The 14,035-nt window shown below is 41.4% G+C and overlaps 1 long non-coding RNA gene across 2 annotated transcripts; it reads right to left on the bottom strand.

The window, feature by feature from the left end:
- Window positions 1-736: 736 nt before the first annotated feature.
- Window positions 737-9,090, bottom strand: LOC142142598 (uncharacterized). Of its 2 annotated transcripts, XR_012689235.1 has the most exons (5): window positions 7,709-9,090; window positions 4,934-5,020; window positions 3,203-3,275; window positions 2,713-2,812; window positions 738-1,229 (listed from the first exon to the last, which is right to left on the bottom strand). It is a non-coding gene; the product is annotated as an uncharacterized LOC142142598 (long non-coding RNA). The 2 variants fall into 2 exon arrangements; XR_012689234.1 differs by having other exon boundaries at window positions 737-1,229; window positions 2,713-3,275.
- Between the last annotated feature and the right edge of the window lie 4,945 nt (window positions 9,091-14,035).

Consider the following 14,035-nt stretch of genomic DNA (forward strand, 5'->3'; position numbering starts at 1 on the left):
TTACAGAAATCTACGTTTGTTGATGGTACGGAGATACCGGTGCACATCATTGGGGATGCTGCTTACCCCTTGAGGCGCTGGCTGATGAAGGGGTTCACTCAGCAACATCACCTGTCTCAGGAACAGATCCGGTTTACACATACCCTCAGCTCGGCTGGTGGTGGAAAATGCTTTTGGGCGCTTGAAAGGACGTTGGCGCTGTCTTTTGAAGCGCAAAGACATTGACACCAAGCTTGTGCCCCACGTGGTTGCTGCTTGCTGTATTTTACATAACATTTGTGAAATTCAAAAAGACCAATTTCTACCCGAGTGGAATGTGCAGGAATCTGAAATGCCAGTGCTGTCAGTGGACTCCAGTACTTTTGAAGGAGAGCGCACCAATACCTCTGCTGAACTTATTAGGACCACCCTAACTGCCAATTTGTCCTTACTTGTTTGAATGTACCACACAAATGTAAAATTAAAAATATATATGTTTATTTCACATATTGTATTTTGTTTTGTACATATTTCCTCATATGTCTCTTCACAACAAAATATAAAATGACACAATATAAAAGTGCTTACTTGCATGTAGAAAAAAATAAAATATATACATAAGTAGTAAACCCAAGACACAAATGTGCCCAAACAGTAAGTGCAAATTTGCTTTTCAGGTTATATATATATATGAGAAGCTAACGGTGTGATTCCAGATCACACGTAACATACATGATAACAATTAACAGTGAAACATTTGAACATAAAACAAGAATATTACAATTGCCTATATTGTGGCATTTCTGGTGGTGGAGTGGTTTGGAGTGGATAACCTGGTGGGTATTCTATGTTGGGGTTACCCATAGGTTGAGCATGTTGTGTATTGTGTACCGGGTTTGGAGGGTTATTGTTGCCTAACATGGGTTGCCCCCGCTGGTACATAGGATAATGTCCGTCATAATAGTAAGGACTTGGAGGAGGTGCCTGCACCCGTGAGAGGAGTCTGTCCATGAATCCCATAATACACTCACGATTTTCGCGTAACACACGTTCCTGCATGTTCATGATTTGCATGAGGAAAGAGTCCTGCAGTTCCCGCTCATTGTCCATGAAACGCTGCAGTTGTGTATTCTCGTGTTCCCTCATGGTGCTGTCCATCTCCCGCAGTTGATCCATCATGACAGTTGTCATTGTTTTAGTTGCTTGGTCCATTTTGTTGAGCCTTTTGCGTTTTTTTGGAACGTTGTAAACTGTACGTAGAAAAAACACAGTAAAACATACATTGGAATATATAATGTGGCAGAACAAAAAAGCAGTGTTGTAAGCTGATATGTGCTTGAGGCCTCCTCCCTCTTGCTCAGTAGTTTTGCACTGCAACATATGCGTGTTAATGTTTTAATACTTTGGAGTGTATTATATCTTTTGGGCTTTTTGTTGATATAGTTCTCTTTTTAAAGTTATGTAGAAACATTGGTGTTTGGTTTGCATTTATGTTGATATACTTCTCTTTTTTTGACAGTTATGTTCAAACATTTTTTAAATTTTTTTTTAAGTTATGTAGATATATTTATTGGTATTTGGCTTGCATTTCGGTTGATATAGTTCTCTGTTTTTGGGACTTTTGTTTATACAGTTCATCTTTTTTTTCAATTATGTAGATATATATGTATGTAGACTTTGACACCGGCACTGGTTCTGGCTGCGTTTCTTGCGAAGTCTCTGTAATGACTTGCGCAGAAGGGAATGGCTGTGAATCGTTCAATTCCTCCCAAGACATGTTGGCGTCATCTGTTGTGGCAGAGCACTCCAGTTCTGGGGTGTCTTCAATAGAATCTTCTATTATTATGGCTGCGGTCTCGCTTGTCTGTGTGCTCTCTGGTGGTGTTGGTATAGCCGCATCCACATTGCTAGAAGATGACAGTGCAATTGGATTTGTCAGAGGAGAATGTCCAAAGACCATATTGCACTGGTCATAAAAGGGCCAGTCCATTCTTTCAGCGCCACTTTTGCGCCTGTTGTGGTCATGGACTTTAGTGTACTGCTTCTTCAGGGACTTCAATTTGTTCAGGACTTGTTGCTGTGTCCTCTTTATGCCACGTTGAGTGAGTATTTTGGCGATGTTGTAGTACACTGTGGCATCCTTCACAGTCCCAGTCACTTGCCTTCTAATTTCTTCCTCCCCTCTGACATTCAGCAGCTCACGCACCTCTTCCTCCATCCAGTGTGTCATTATTGCTGTATAAACACTGTTTTTGCAAACTAATAAAAGCAATTTTCGCTGTACAAAAACGCTTCTGCTTCAGCTTTAGCTTGAGACCACAATCCACCATCTCTCCTAGAAAGCTTCTACAATGTTCCACGGGCTTCCAACGATGACATCATCCTCCAGAGACAGGCAGACAGCCAATCAGCATGTTTTCTGTGCAACCCGGGTTGCACCATTCATAGTGCAGGCGACCCGGGAATTACCCCTCGATAAATCCCGGGTTGAAGACCCGGGATTTTGGACATGTACCATTCATACTGCACCAAGACCCGAGTCGTTTCAGCTCGACCCAGGAAAAACCTGGGATTTTGGTGCAGTATGAAAGGGGTATAATTTTGTCTAAATGATTCTTATATCATTTGACAAATCAGGTGAAATCATTCCCTTCCATATAACGGAGTCTACTACCTAGGAAAAATGTACATTATGTAAAAAAAAAAAAAAAATTAAAGAAAGAACAAACTCACCGATTTTTAAACACTCCTCCATTTCTTATTTTCTTCACCCAGTTCAGTACAACTTCATCCATATCATCCTTGTTCATAGCTATCCTGTTGTCCATCATTCCTGTGGTGGGATGGGATTTTATATACTTTAATCTATAACATTTGTTGTAATAACTTATAAGGATTTATGTCACATTTTTTATTACTTAGCTGCAAAAATTTCCAAAATTATACACTGCCATACCCGAGTACCAAGCTTCATGCTCCACCACCTGTACTAGCTCAGTAGAAAGGTCCAAATCCAAAGAAATCTCTGAAGCTACGTTGACCTCCAATCTGTTTGCGATTCAAATATTGTGCAGAATAGCGCAGGCAGTAACTATATCACAAACTTTAGAGGGTGAATATAGGAACACACCGCCGGACCTGTGTAAACTGTGAAACCGACTCTTAACGGCACCAAAATATCTTTCTATAACCCCTACTGTCGCCAATGTGGGATGCTTGGTACCTTTTTTCTGCGGCAGACACAGGGTTACTTAATGGAGTCAACAACCAGGGAAGGCTTCCATATTCAGCATCACCTAAAAAACATATATTAATATATTTTGCACTAGCACCAGGGCCGGATTTACCGCTAGGCAACCTAGGCACCTGCCTAGGGCCTAGCGGGTCTCCGGGGGCCCAGCAGGGGACACAGGAGCAATTAAAAAAATAAAATAAAAAAATTCGGCCCTTCCGAAGACTCGTGGCACCCCCCCCCCCCCCCCCCGCACGACGGAGGGTGCCGCGAGTCGGGGGAGGGGGGTCTGGTGCTCCACGATCAAATGCATTGGTGGTCAGCAACAGGCAGCCAATCGCTAGGCTGCCTGTTGCTGTGCAGGAAGCAGGACGTCTTCACTTCCTGTCTGCTGATCTGAGGAGCAACGCTGGCCAGCACTACTCAACTACAGGTAAGTGAGGGGGGAACTGCCCTGCATATCTATAGGGAGGGGGGGGGGGAACCTGCCCTGCATATCTATAGGGAGGGGGGGAACCTGCCCTGCATATCTATAGGGAGGGGGGGGAACCTGCCCTGCATATCTATAGGGGGGGGGGGAGGAACCTGCCCTGCATATCTATAGGGAGAGGGGGGGAACCTGCCCGGCCCTGCATATCTATAGAGAGGGGGGGGGGGGGGGGGAACCTGCCCTGCATATCTATAGGGAGGGGGGGGGCTGCAGGGGTTATTTAACAAATAGAGCAGCTTTGGAGGGCATAATCTCATGATTGTGTGGTGGTCACATGGATGCTCTCTGTGGTCTCAGCAATCACTAGAATACTAAATATTAGTGAGATGGGGCTGGTAGAGGTTTGTATTTGATTGACCACAAATATTTAGATATTGCTTATATATGCCTGTACAATGGGGTACTTTTAGCTGGCCATAATGGGGTGTTTTGTTTTAACTAAAGGGCCTAATCATTCAGGGTTTGTTAACATTTTGCATTATAATAAATTTTTGCTTTTTCAAAACAGGATGCTAACTTTCCAGTAGCCAGCGAGAGGATAACAAAATTGCACGAGAGAAGAGCAAGAACAGGTAAGAGACAATGGCACAATCTGTCTAAATTTGAATGCTGGAGAATACACCTGAACATTCATGTTCAGGAGTGTTCCTAAACACATATATATTCGGGGGGGCGCTGCGGCCGTATTAGCCTAGGGCTGCCAGAACCCTTGATCAGGCCCCGTGTGTGTGTGTGGCCACTGTCTGTGTGTATTGTCTGTGTGTGGCCACTGTCTGTGTGTATTATGTGTGTGTGTGAGGGGCCACTGTGTGCGTATATTATGTGTGTGTGAGGGGCCACTGCGTGCGTGTATTATCTGTGTGTGTTTGAGGGACCACTGCGTGCATGTATTATGTGTGTGTGAGGGGCCACTGTGTGCGTATATTATGTGTGTGTGAGGGGCCACTGCGTGCGTGTATTATCTGTGTGTGTTTGAGGGACCACTGCGTGCATGTATTATGTGTGTGTGAGGGGCCACTGCGCGCGTGTATTATGTGTGTGCGAGGGGCCACTGTGTGTGTGAAGGGGGGGGGGGGGGGCACCAAACCGATATTTTGCCTAGGGCCCCATGAGGTGTAAATCCGGCTCTGACTAGCACTGTCATCGTCTTACCGTTTGATTTTTCCATTCTCTAGTTTTTCCTTTATACAATAATTATTACATTTAAATAAAAATATCACCATTTAACTTACCAGGCAGCCAGCCATGTGGTAAAGCTCCTTCCTCAAATTTTCTTGCCAAAACAGACTGCTGCAAGATGAAGGAGTCATGTGATGAACCTGGAAAATCAACAAAAACATTGGTTATTCTTTGCTTGGCATCACAGACCATCTGCACATTTAGGCAATGGAACAAGATCCTAGAAAATGTAGGTTGGGAAAATTCGGCAATAAGTACCAAGGTGGGCTGAAATTAGAGATGTTCACCGACACTGGTGTTTTGGTTTTGGATCTGGATTAAGTTTGTGTTTTGGATTTAGCAAAACCGCCCTCACATGTTTTGGCTTTGGATCTGTATTTTTTGAAAAATAGCTAAAATCACATAATTTTGCTCTTTTTTGGTTTCTACATTATTATTAACCTCAATAACACTAACTTCCAGTCATTTGCAGGTAATTTTAACCACCTCACAGGTCACAATATTATATTCATACACTTTCGGACAAAGACTGCAGCAAGCTGGCTGGATGCTAAGCAACAGAGCAATGACACAAACACTCGGCAGTTCATAGCACATCTAGGAAACATTGCCACACAGCAGTGACAGAAAAGAAAGGTGGTGGAGGATGGACATGTCCTTGGGTCCTCCCACCCAACCTTATGTAAAATATTGAAAAGGACAAGTACAGTTTAACAAACCAAGCGCTCCAGCAACAAGGAGTGCCACTTTTGTGGCTGAAGTGCTTGGATTGTTTGGGCACCCACAAAACAAGCTACCAATAGCTTATCTACCTTAAGCCTAACAGCGCTGTCAATGAACTCTACATTATTAAACCATGTCTGCTCGTGCTGCATTTTTAATCTCCTTCTCCTCTGTGGATACCTCCCTTTCATTCCTAAAGAACTGCCAAACTTATGTAGACATAGGTATGGATATTACAACTGTAGTGGAATTTGATTTGCTTCAGAAAGACTGTAACACGGAGCACGAGGGCAGCATGGAATCTGTCATGTTGAAATAGGCTGCATTGAACAGAGATTTAAACAAATATATAGATGCAGTTGAGGAGACCGTACTTAAGTTAAAACGTGACCCATCGGATGAGATCTCGGATTTAATAGAGCTTGTACACGAGAGATACACTGCGCTTCAGAAGTATTATACAGAGGAGGCCCTGAGGCAAAACGATAAATATGTGTCACGCTAGCCATGAGAAACAGACCCACCTACTGGTATTATCGCAGCTAATCTTGGAGACACAGAGTCTAACGTGCTCCAGGTCTTCTCCAGGGACCCCCGCAAGGAGGTTTGGGTTTTGTGGCAGAGACACGCAGGTCACGGCCCTCCTAGATAGCGACCAGAGAGGTAGATATAGACAGGTTGGGCAATCAGGGTCAGAACCACGCAGGAGATAGGAGCCGAAGGAGCAGGCAGAAGCAAATTCAGGAATGCAGGAATCGAGCCAGGGGATCCAATACAAGCCAAATAGAATTCCAGGTGCACAGTCAGACAATCCGGGTCAATAACCAAAAGTAAGTCAGGATGCAGGATATAGAACAAAGGTGCTGGAGCAAACATAGCCCCTGATACTCTGGCACCAGAGTCTGCTTTAAATAGATACAGGGACTTCCTCATTGGTGGCAGGGAGATCAGCGGTCAGAATCAGTTGACCGCTGACAGGAAGTCGAAATAAGCGTCCAATTGCCTATCAATGGAAATGAAATTAATAAACTGTATATTGTTTGTTTGTTATAGTAGAGTAATATTACTACATCTACACCATACGCCAAAATTAGGAGGTAAGTCTTGTCTCCTCAACAAGAGTGTGATTTGGTTAGTGGTAGCAGACTTCTTTATGGACTGTATTTTTTTTTCAATTTTTGCCGACCATACTCCATATGGAATTTAGACCAGCGCTGAAAGACCTGGGGGTGGTTTGTCATTATGACAGGGGTCCCTGATGCGTGTCCCTATGCTATAGTGACAACCACTCCCACTGGCAGGCCTAAAGCTAGTTGTGTTGACATACGGCGGACCCCACATTTTTAGATATTTTTTAAATATTTCACCTTGCCCACTTGTAAGCTCCCAACACTTCAGTTATTGCATTCTTCTAGAGCCGTAAGCCAAACATTATTTTATGTTACTTCTTTGGCATGTTTTTAAAATAAATCAACCACCGGTTTCTATTACTGGGTCCAAGCCACTTACCACTCTGGTATAACACTCTCTATTTTCATCAAGAATCTCTTTGGACTTGCTTTACTCTGTAATGGCTTGTCACTCATTTTTTTAGATTAAAATATTAGTATAAAACACTTTTCAACTCCCAACTGACTATTGCTGGAGATAGATAGATAGAGTTTAGAACATTAATCTTTGTATTTACTGTGACTTTTATTCTATTTTCTGCAAGAATATGGTTGGAGTTGTAGACTTTTCACCATTTATTACATTTTTTTTAGTATGAACACTTCACTACCAATCACATTCTCGTTGGAGATAGAATATTAACCAATTTCACTGTCACTCATTGTGTGCCTGATCAAAGGTGTTAAAAATATCAATAATTATTATTTTTTTTGCTTTAATAATAATTTATTTTTAATACGTTTTCGAACAAAGTTCTTGTATATGACGCCTTTACATGTTAAATGTCCATTTCAGTAAATCATTTTTTGCTACTGTTGAGTCCTTTATAAAAAAAAAATATTATTTCACTGTATTTTATCTTTCTTCTTAAAACTTTTTTTTTAATATTTAATAGTTTTCTCATGCCTGATTTGTGTATTTAGCTGTGTTTTTACCTCACTGTTCAGCTCCATCCTGTTCATTTTGATAGTTGTGGATCTCATAGAAAAAATAAAAAAAGTTGTAATAGATTTGTTTGGGTTACATTTTTTTCTATAATTAAAATATATTTTTTTAAAGATTCAGTGCATTTGTCTAAACGATCCTAGGCAAAATGTACATTATGTAAAAATTAATTTTTAATTAAAAAAGGAACAAACTCACCGTTTTTTTAAACACTCCTCCTTTTCTTATTTTCTTCACCCAGTTCGGTACATCTTCATCCATATCATCCTTGTTCATAGTCATCCTGTTGTCCATCATTTCTGTGGTGGGATGAAATTATATATTGGTATTACTTTAACCTATAGCATTTGTTGTAATAACATATAAGCATTTATGTCACAATTTTTATTACTTACATGCAAAGATCTCCGAAATTACATGCTGTCGTACCTGAGTACCAAGCTCCACCACCTGTACTATCCTGGTCAGAGTCAGCTGACCGCCGACAGGAAGCCGAAACAAGCGTCCCATTGCCTAGCAGCGGACACGCGAATAGAGCGCATGCACCGGTGCCCAGCAGGCAGTAATCCGGTCGCGTCCCGTTGCCAGGCAAGGGGACGCGATTGCTCAGCGTAGGAAGGAGCTCGTCCTGAAAGTGTGGGGAAGGCGCCTGACAGTACCCCCCTCCAAGAAGAGAAATCCTTGGAAGGAAATTTCTTCAAGAATGCAGACAGAAGACAAGGAGCGTGGAGATCCTCTTCATTAATCCAAGACCTCTCTTCGGGTTCAAACCCTTTCCAGTGGACCAGATACTGGGGGTGCCCATGAAGGAAGACAGACATACAAGATATGGCTAATCTCGTACTCCTCACCATCCATAGCTGGAATGGGGAATGGTTGAGAGGGAATGTGGGTAAATGTGTTAAGTACAAGAAGTTTCAACAGAGAAATGTGGGAAAGTAATGTGAACTTTAAGAAAGGAGGGAAGGAGGAGTCTATAAGTAACTGGATTGATGACTTGGGTTACAAGAAAGGAGCCAATGACTCGTGGAGCCAGCTTCATAGATGGTACCCGCAGTCTGAGGTTCCTGGTAGAGAGTCATACTTTGCCACCAGGATGGAGTAAAGACACCATCTTTCGATGGAGATCCACAGACTGTTTACACTGCTGAGAAGACTTCAGCATATTTTCCCTGGCTGAAGTCCAAATATGAGCAAGATCCCGAACAAAAATCTGGCAATATGGGATGAGATCCGAACACTGTGTAAGAAGGGGAATAACCAAAGGAACTGTGAACATGGTAATTATGGGCGAACTCAGCTTAAAGAAGTAGGTTGCGCCATTTCGATTGGTTGTTAGAAGAGATAAAACAGAGGAATTCCTGAAGGTTCTGATTAATCCATTCAGTTTGACCGTTGGTCTGAGGATAATAGCCAGAGGAAAACTTCAATTCGACTCCCAAATCTTTGCAGAAGGTTCTCCAGAAGCGGGATACAAATTGGACTCCAAGGTCAGATATTATTTCTTGTGGGCATCCGTGGAGGCAAAAAATTTATTTAATGAACAATAGCGCTAATTTGCAAGCAGAAGGGAGCCCATTTAATGGGACGAAGAGAGCCAGTTTAGAGAACCTATCCATGACTATCCAAATTGTGTTGAAACTATTACTGAGAGGAAGGTCGGAGATGAAATCCATGGGAAGGCTAACCCATGGTCATTCAGGAACGGGTAGAGAAAGCAAGCCAGCAGGAGCATGCCTGGGAGACTTACTTTGTGCACAGACTACACAGGCAGCGATAAACTCACAGATTTCAGAACGAAGAGTTGGCCACCAATAACGCCGGGATAATAAGGCAAAGGTCTTCTTGAACCCAACATGGCCTGAGAATTTGGAGGAGTCAGCCCAAAAAAACACCTTCAGACAAAGATGTGGGTCAAGGTAAGAACAGCCCACAGGAGGGGTCCTAGGAGACGGTCTAGTGATGGCAATAGTGCTGGAAGGTTCAAGTATTTGTCAAGGTTCAAACACAGGAAGCAGATCAGATTCATCAAAAGACAGAAACAGGGCATCCGCGCGACAATTCTGGGCACCGGAGCAGTAAATAAGCTTCAGATTAAAACAGCTTAAGAAGGAAGACCAACGGGCTTGACGAGGATGTAGACAGCGGCCATCATGCAGGTAAATGAGGTTTTTGTGGTCTGTAAATACATTGACCGGGTGGACGGCAACCTTTAGAAGATGACGCCACTCTTCTATGGCGGATTTGATCAGGAGTAACTACTTATCCCCAATAATTGCGTTGAAACGGGGAAAACATCCTGGAAACAATCCACAAGGACGAAAGATACCAACGGAGAATTATTGCGAGAGTACAGCTCCCACGCTACTAGTTGAAGGCCTCTTTTGGTTGTGCTGAACAAGAACAGGAGCCACGGAAAAATCCTTGAGGGAGTCAAAAGAAGCAATAACCTTAGGAGGCCAATACTTGGGATTAGCCTATTTCCAGGTGAGAGCTGTAACAGGAACAATTACGGTAGGAAATTGCTTACTAAACTGTCTATAGTAGTTAACAAAACCGATGAAGCGCTGCACCGCTTTCAGTCCCAAGGGTCTAGGCCAATTTACAATTGCAGATAGCTTCTCTGGATCCATTTGCAAGCAAGACCAAGAGACAATATAAACCAAGAAGGTAATGTGAGAAACGTCGAACACCCACTTTTCGAGTTTGCAGAACAATCGGTTTGCTCGCAGACGGGTAAGGACCTCCTTGACATGAACTCGGTGAGAGATGAGATCGGAAGAGAAAATCAAAATGTCATCCAAGTATAGAGCCTGTAGTAAAGATCTTGAAAAACCTTGTTAATGAAAGACTGAAAAACAGCTGGGGCATTACAAAGCCCAAAGGGCACAACAAGATATTCGAAATGTCCCTCACGAGTACTGAAAGTCGTCTATTTTCCACTCGGCACCTCCTCGGATGCGGATTAAGTTATAAGCTCCTCTGAGATCCAGTATGGAGAAGACCTTGGAACCACTAATCCGATCGAACAGTTCTGTGATGAGTGGAAGGGGGTACTGGTTTTTAATCGTTATAGAATTCAATTGCTGATACCAAATGCAAGGTCCCATCTTTCTTTTTGATAAAAAATAAACTATAGGGAGGGGGGCTGCCTATGCTAACCTATAGAGGGGGGTGGGGGCTGCCTATGCTAAACTATAGGGAGGGGGGCTGCCTATACTAAACTATAGGGAGGGGGGCTGCCTATTTTAAATTATAGGGAGGGGGGAGCACAGAAAAAACTAGCGAGGGGGCTATTTTGTGAGGGAATGGGGGGTTGTCTCAACAATACATGGGTGGAAGGTAGAATATTAATTTAATGGTAATGGTAGAGTTTGGGTGGGGGCTAATTATTTAATGGATGCTATTTTATTTGTGGGGTGATACTGGGGCAATTTAATTTATTTTATGTTACTTCTTCGGCATATTTTTAACATTACTCTGCCACCGGTTTCTATTACTGTGTCCAAGCCGCCTACAACTCTGGCATAACACCCTCTATTTTCATTAAGTATCTGTTTGAAGTTGTAGTTACTCTGCAATGGCTTCTCACTATTTTATTACTTTAAAATATTAGTATAAACACTTTACAACTCTTGCAGCAGATAAAAAAGTGTAGAACATTAACCTGTATATTTTATGTGTCTTGTACTCTATATTCTGCAAGAATATGTTTGGAGTTGAAGTTACTCTGTAAACACTTTTCACCATTTATTAAAAAAAAATAATTAGCATAAACACTTCACAACCAATCACATTCTCATTGGAGATAGAATACTAACCGATTTCACTGGCACTAATTGTGTGTCTGATAAAAGGTGTTAAAAATATTAATAATTAAAAAAACATTATTTTATTTTCTATAATAATTATTTATTTTTAATAGTTTTCGCAGAAAAGTTCTTGTATATGACTCCTTTGCATGTTTAATGTTCCTTTCAGTAAATCATTTTTTGGCTACTGTTGGGTCCTTTATAAAAAAAAATATTATTTCACTGTATTTCATTTTTTTTCTTAAAAGTTTTTTTTAAATTTAATAGTTTTCTCATGCCTGATCTTTGTATTCAGCTATGTTTCTATGTTTTTTCCTCACTGTTCATCTCTGTCCTGCTCATTTTGATACTTGTGGATCTCATAGAAAAGATAAAAAAATGTCGGTAATAGATGTGTTTGGGTTACATTTTTTTTATAATAATAAAAAAAAAAATAGTTTTTTTTTAAAGGGTCAGTAATTTTGTCTAAATGATTCTTATATCATTTGACAAATCAGGTGACATCATTCCCTTCCATATAACGGAGTCTACTACCTAGGAAAAATGTACATTATGTAAAAAAAAAAAAAAAAAAAAAATTAAAGAAGGAACAAACTCACCGATTTTTAAACACTCCTCCATTTCTTATTTTCTTCACCCAGTTCAGTACAACTTCATCCATATCATCCTTGTTCATAGCTATCCTGTTGTCCATCATTCCTGTGGTGGGATGAATTTATATATTGGTATTACTGTAATCTGTAACATCTGTTGTAATAACATATAAGGATTTACGTCACAATTTTTATTACTTACATGCTAGGATTTCCGAAATTACACACTGCCATACCTGAGTACCAAGCGCCACCATCTGTACTTCCTCAATAGAAAGGAATCCAAAGAAATCTCTGACTCTACCTCCAATCTGTTTGCGATACAAATATTGTGCAGAATAGCGCAGGCAATAACTATATCACAAACTTTAGAGGGTGAATATAGGAGCACACCGCCGGACCTGTGTAAACTGCGAAATCGACTCTTCAGGGCAGCAAAGGTTCTTTCCATAACCCCCCTGGTGCCAATGTGTGATGATTGGTACCTTTTTTCTGCGGCAGACACCTGGTTACTTAATGGAGTCAACAACTAGGGAAGGCTTCCATATCCGGCATCACCTAAAAAAACATATATTAAACATTAATATATTTTGCATTAGCACTGTCATCATCTCACCTTTTGAATTTTTTCATTCTCTAGATGTTGTTGTCATCATCCTCAGCGTCATCAGTGTGTACATTATCCTCACACATTATTAATTCATCCCTGCTGAAATCCACCATTACAGAAGACTCTGTACTTTGAATTTAATTGGCGGGAAAGGCCTTCCCCGTGAAAATGGTAGTTCATTTTGATGAACATCATCTTTTCCACATTTTGAGGAAGCAGCCTGACAAGATTCCCGGTTGTGCTGAAAACTCTATTCGTGTACACACTGGAGGGTGGGCAGCTTAGGCGGTGCAAAGCAAGTTGGTACATGGGTCTCTAAATTCCCTCTTTTTCCTCCCAGTATATAAAGGGACTGTCTGATGTGTCTATTTCTATGCTGTCGCTAAAATAATATTCCACCATCCTATGGATGTTGAAACTAGGATCGCTACTGAGGATATTGATGAGGAAGTTGTTGTGGGTGTAGATTGCAGGTGTCGGGATCTAGCTGAGAAGGCACCTAGCTGATGCTGGACTGCTTGTTATTTTTTTAGCATAAGTTTCTGATTTTCCCAAAAGCTTGCCATGAACTTGCTTCAAATGGCGTAACATGGATGAGGTTCCTAGATGGTTAAGGTCCCTACTTCTACTAACTGTGGTTTTACAAATGCTAGAAATGGCTAGACAACTGTTGTCAGGATTTGGGTAAAAATAATTCCACACATAAGAGGTGGATTTTTGGTCTTATGCTCAGGCATGACAATGGACTTCTTCTTATCATGTGCAAGAACTCATCAACAACCTTATTAGCGCCGTCGTCAGTTACACATATATGCCCTCATCCTGTTGCAATTCCAAAGTGGCATCCTCAATTTGTGTATCACCGGCTACACTTGGGCTGCTCATCCACATATCTAATGCTGAAAGGAAGCTTCTTTATGGGTACAGTATCAGAAAGATCAGTCTTACACATAGCACTCAGGGATTTGTGTCATTTCTGAATCTGAACATACATTTTGTTCTAATGCCTTACTGTTTTCTTCCAGCTCGGCTTTTACACGTAAAAGTATTTGGGCACCCCTTATTGAATCAGAATGACAATGTATTGCTGGGTCATGACTGTCCTTACAAAAAGATGCCTCCAGTTGCAGAACTAGCACTCATAGAGAAAGGCGAAGGCCTGAGTCTTTCCTTGGTACTGCGTGTGTAGAATGGCATGTTGGCAATTTTTTTTTTCTGCAGATAACTTTGCCTTGATTACAGGTCTTTTTTTCTTTACCAAGGTAAAGGTGTTTTTTTTACATTTTTGTTTCCCTGACTTAA

Source organism: Mixophyes fleayi, chromosome 3, assembly GCF_038048845.1.
Source record: "Mixophyes fleayi isolate aMixFle1 chromosome 3, aMixFle1.hap1, whole genome shotgun sequence".
Classification (NCBI taxonomy): Eukaryota; Metazoa; Chordata; class Amphibia; order Anura; family Limnodynastidae; genus Mixophyes; species Mixophyes fleayi.